Consider the following 5,458-nt stretch of genomic DNA (forward strand, 5'->3'; position numbering starts at 1 on the left):
ATGGGCTCCAACGGCTGGCCTTTCATTTAGCAGCCAAGTGTTAAGACCAGGACTTTTTTTCTTGCTTTAAAGGGAGGCTAAAGAAGAGACATATGCACCTGTTCCAACTTACCCCAAAATTCCACTTCAGGAGACACTTAGGAACAGATCCTGTTTGTTACCTGGAGACTACCTGTATGTGACCTCCCCCTCGCCTGCCCCCCCCCACACCCCTGCTGGATTCTCAGAATCAGGTCCACAGGTTTGCTTTGTGGATCTACCTCGTACACTTCTTTTAACCTATAAGGCCTCTCTCATGTTTCCCCCCTCTGAGCTATTTGCATATTGAAGGAATCAAGTCCTTTGTCCTGTAGAGTTTCCCACATTCTAGATTGGGCTTCTGTCTTCCTTATGTTATTGAGTAATTCCTTTGTCTCCCATAGACTGGTAGTTAGATCTTACTACTTGATTCAATGTAGGCTTAATCATTTCTGGCAGGAATGCATCTGAAGGAGTGTTGTGTACTTCCTGTTGCCTCATATGAGGAGACATGTGGCACTTGCTTAGCTCACATTCTTGTAAAATGCATGTTAGTGTTTTTCTTAAGCTCAGTGCACTTTGCTTGAATCAAAGCTAGTCCACTAGCTGCTAGTGAGTCTTACCATTGGTTTTCGGTTCCAGCCCAGGGCTGTCAGGAACCAGCAGCTGAGCCCTCTTGGAGGTCAGCAGAAGCAGCACAGGAGAGTGATTCCCCAGTTTTCATGTGTTGTTCATCCTCCTCATGATACTCTCTTGGTGGATTTTGAACCTCTTGAGCAGCCACTAAGTTCTACTTGGAATGAATTGGGGTTGTTATAAACCAAGGGTCCACCATCACAGATCTCGGTGATCGATAGCGATAAACAGTTTCTAAATTTGAATGCATTCGTTAACAAACGTCCCCAGCTAAAACAATTATCTAAACAGGTTTGCATAAATCAATGAACACCAATCTCCAGCTGCAATCAGGCCTAAATAATGTCTTGGAACTCACAGCTATAGTTTTAGGGACTAGACCCCCAGTGTCCTTCATGCTGCCAAGATCTTTTTGTGTGCGTGCCTCCAGAAATCCAGCAGTTGCTTGAGGGCTATGATTTCTCAGAACACGAGGTTTCCATAACTGCCAAGAACTAGGCAATTATACGATTAGCCCCAGATTCTATTTCTGCTCTTTCTTTCTATCCAGCAGTCAGGGATCAGGGACTAGGGTTCCGAACTGATTCATGCTAGTTTGATGTCTTGCGGAGAATTGCTATTTCCAACCCAACTATGCTAAACCAGAATCTTGATTGGAAAGAAGTATCACCTGGACAGCGGCATCTATAAGAACCCTCTGGAGAGCTTGTTAAAAATGTAGGTTCTGATTCAGTATCTCTGGGGTGGAAATGCCAATTCTCAGCAAAGTGTTGGACTGGAATGAATGGTTAGAAGCCCTTCCAGGGACATGAGTTTTAGATGTTGCTACTGCTGTGAACTGCTCTCATGCCAGTCCTGACTCATAGTGACCTGCTAGAGAGCACAACTAAGCACTGCCCATTCCACCCCATCCCATGACTGGTTGTGTGCTGTGATCAACCGCTTTCACAGGCAGATTTTTGGCTGTCGATTGGCAGGCTTTTCTTTCAGTCCATCTTTGTTGGAAGCGCCGCTGAAACCTATTCAACGTCCTAACAATCCACAAGCCTCCCCTAACCCATAACCCAATCACTCAACTCGAACTGATACATTCCTACAATTAGGTGCTTGGAATCTAAATGCAAACCAGCCTTATGAAATCATAGCTCCTTCACAGAGGGTGATAGGATGACCTCTTCGGGGTGAGATTTGCGTTTTACAGTGATTCTCTTGGGAGTCAGGAGGCACCAGGCAAAAAGGGCTAGGAGGAACTGGAAGGGAATCTCTGTCAATCGTGCCAGAGTCAGATTGTCATTGCAGAATGCATCGTTACGTTGATTATACTCAAAGCCGTCATATATGAAGCTACTGAAGACTAGAACATACGAAAAGTCCAAAATGGATGTCCGAAGAGCCCCTGAAACTTGCTCTATCATGTTCAGAAGCTAACGCAAAAGGAAAGGATGATGATGTCAAAGGGCTGAACAGAAGACTTCAAAGCTGAACAAAACCTGTCAAAAGACAAAGTAAAGTTTTGTTTTGTTTATTTTTCAACCCTGCCACAAAGTTTTATTGGAAGTTCTGGGGAAAGAGATGGAGTTAAGGGTCCCACCCCTTGGTACCGGGGCCTCTGCAGGAGACAGGAAGCCCAGGACTCAGAGAGCCCTGGTGGTGGGCAGGTCCTTGTAGTGAGCATCCTGGCCCATGAGTAGGCTGTGATGGGTGGCGATCTCCTGCTCCAGCCCTAACTTGATGCCTAAGAGCAGCTGGTACCCCTGGTTGTGCCGCTCCATGTCAGAGCGCACGTAGCTCAGCTGGGCCTCCATGCTCCATCACCTGGATCTGCGCCAGATGAGCTCCAAAGCGCACCTCCGTCTCTGCCAGGGTGCCTTCCAGAGCGGCTTTCATGTTCTGCTGTTACTGCCGCTCAATCTCCAGGCTCTGGAGTGTCCGCCGCAGGTCAGTTACCTCCTTCTTGCTGACCTGGAGCTTCTCTGTGTGGCCAGCGACCTCCAGTTTCAGCTCCTCAGTCCGCCTGATGAACCATGCCTCAGCATCTTTCCAGTTCTTCTCAGTCATGATCTCATACTGGCTCCTCATATCTTCAGGATCTTGACCAGGTCGATGCCTGGTGCAGAATCCACCTCCACTCTCACTTGGCCCCCCCATCTGGGCCTGCAGGACGCTGATTTCCTCCTCTTGGTTCTTCTTCAGGAAAGCCAGTTCCTCCTTCAGCCCTTCGAGCTGCATCTCTAGCTCGGCACGGGCCAGCGTCAGCTCGTCCAGCACGCGGCGCAGCCCACTGATGTCCGCCTCCACACTCACGCGCAGGGCTTGCTCCCTCTCGAACTTGGTGCGGAAGTCATCCGCCGCCAGGCGGGCGTTGTCAATCTGCAGCATGATCTTGGAGTTCTGGATGGTGGCACCGAGAATCTGGTTCCGCAGCTCCTCGATGGTCTTGTAGTAGTGGCTGTAGTCTCAGGCCGGACCGGGCCCTGCTTCTGGTACCAGTCGCGGATCTTCACCTCAGGCTCGGTGTGGGCAGTCTCCAGGGCACGCACCCTGTCCAGGGAGGAGGCTAGGCGGTCGTTGAGGTTCTTCATGGTGATCTTCTCGTTCTTGGAGAGGAGGCTGTCAGACGTGGACAGGGCGCCCGCATAGCCGCCGCCGTAGCCACCGGAGGAGGACGAGGACATGAAGCGAGCAGACGACACGGACACGCCGTGGCCAACGTTCATCTATTTCAAGAAGTAGTCTACCATCAAGAGCTGATGGTACAGAAAGAAGAAATCCAAGATACACCAAAGATATTGATGGAAAAATGAGCCTCCAGGAGTTGACGGGACACCAACTGAAATGCCTCAACCAAAGGAAGCAGCACTGAAGGCATTCTCTTGTCCATGCTAAGAAATTTGAAAGGCAGCTGCCTGGCCCCAGATTAAAAAAAGAGCCGTATCTGTGCCCATGTAAAAAGAAAAAGATGATCCAACAGAATGTGAAAATGATCAAATACGATCACTAATATCACACCAAAATTTTAAAAAAGGTTGCATTGGTACAGAACATCGGAGAGATGTCAGCAGTTCAACTCCAATTCAGAAGAGGATGTGGCACAAGGGATATCACAGGTGGACGCTGGCCCAAAGCAGAGAACGCCAGAAAGATATTTACCTGTGTTGCTGGACTATGCCAATTCATTTGATTGTTCAGATCATAGCAAATGCTGGCTAACATTTGAAAGCATGGGAATTCCAGAACACTTCATTGTTCTCTCGGGGCACCTGTCCATAGACCAAGAGGGAGTCCATTGAACAGGAACAGGAGATGCGGTGTGGTTTAAAATCAGAAAAGGCATACATGGAGCTGTATCCTTTCAGCGCACTGATTCAATCTGTACACGGAGCAAATAATCGAGAAGCGGGGCTATCTGAAGAAGAACACGGCATCAAGATGGCAGGAAGACTCACTAACAACCTGTGATAGGCTGGTGATGCAATCTTGCTGAGGATGAGGAGGCTTGAAGCACCTGCTGATGAAGATCACGGTTGCAGCCCTCAGCATGGCTTACATACCAACAGAACCCAAATGAGAGTCCTTACAGCGACACCAATAAGCCATAGCACCACAAACAGAGAAAGGATGGAAGTTGTCAAGGATTTCATCTCGCTTGGGTCCATGGAAACCGGTCAAGAAAACAAGAGGCGTAGTTTGCATTGGGCAAACCTGCTGCACGAGACTTCTTTAAAGGGTTAAAGAACCAAGGTCTCACGCGGAAGACTAAGATGGGTATGAAGTCAGACACCCTATTTTCTTTTTCTTTTTTACGATTTTATTTTTAAAATACTTTTTTTTTAATTTTAACAATTTATTAGGGGCTCATACAATTCTTATCACAGTTCATACATATACATACATCAATTGTACAAAGCACATCTGCACAGTCCCTGCCCCAATCATTTTTTCTCCTCTTTTCTTTTTTTTACATTTTATTAGGGACTCATACAACTCTTATCACCATCCATACATACACATACATCAATTGTATAAAGCACATCCATACATTCCCTGCCCCAATCATTCTCAAGGCACTTGCTCTCCACCTAAGCCCCCCGCACCAGGTCCTCTTTTTTTTTTTCCCTCCCTCCCCTTTCCCCCCTCCCTCATGTGCCCTTGGCAATTTATACCTCGTTTTTTAGACACCCTATTTTCTATGGCCTCCTACACATCCGAAAGCTGGGCAGTGCTGGAAAGACTGAAGGACTGATGTCTTTTAATGATGGTGTTAGCAGAAAATATTAACTATTTTATTTAATTATTTTGTCTTGGAAGGACAGCCAGGATGCTCTGTAGAAGAAAGGACGGCCAGACTTTGCTTTACATTCTTGGGACCTGTTATCAGGAGGGGCCAATTCCCAGAGAAGGACATCATGGTTGGCAAAAGTGGCTGGCCAGCAAAAAGGAGGAAGACCCTCGGGGACATGGATTGACATGGTGCTGCAACCTGTACTCAGACACAGGAGGGATGGTGAGTGCTCCGTTTTGTTGTACAGAACAGGGTGTTCTGTGGGGAACAGACTGGGGGGCACCTAACAGTATTATCTTCACATGGGCCCAGGGCTTTGCTTTGGGAAGCATGCTCTCTCTTGTGACTACGTGGGCAACATGAATCCAGAACAATCCATTGATTAATCCCCGGCTCCAGGTGCTGGGGTAAGTGATCTCTGGGTTTCAGTTTCCCCCACACTTTGAACTGGTTCATTCCTGGGGGCTTCTGTGAAAGGGTAGCCTTTGATTTGGTCTCTCTGGCGTGGAAATGCAAACTCTC

The 5,458-nt window shown here is 47.7% G+C and overlaps 1 pseudogene; it reads right to left on the reverse strand.

Moving 5' to 3' along the window:
* Nucleotides 1-2,288: 2,288 nt before the first annotated feature.
* On the reverse strand, nucleotides 2,289-3,371 carry LOC142454643 (keratin, type I cytoskeletal 19 pseudogene; annotated as a pseudogene).
* Between the last annotated feature and the right edge of the window lie 2,087 nt (nucleotides 3,372-5,458).

Source organism: Tenrec ecaudatus, chromosome 8 (genome assembly GCF_050624435.1).
Source record: "Tenrec ecaudatus isolate mTenEca1 chromosome 8, mTenEca1.hap1, whole genome shotgun sequence".
In the NCBI taxonomy this organism is placed as follows: Eukaryota; Metazoa; Chordata; class Mammalia; order Afrosoricida; family Tenrecidae; genus Tenrec; species Tenrec ecaudatus.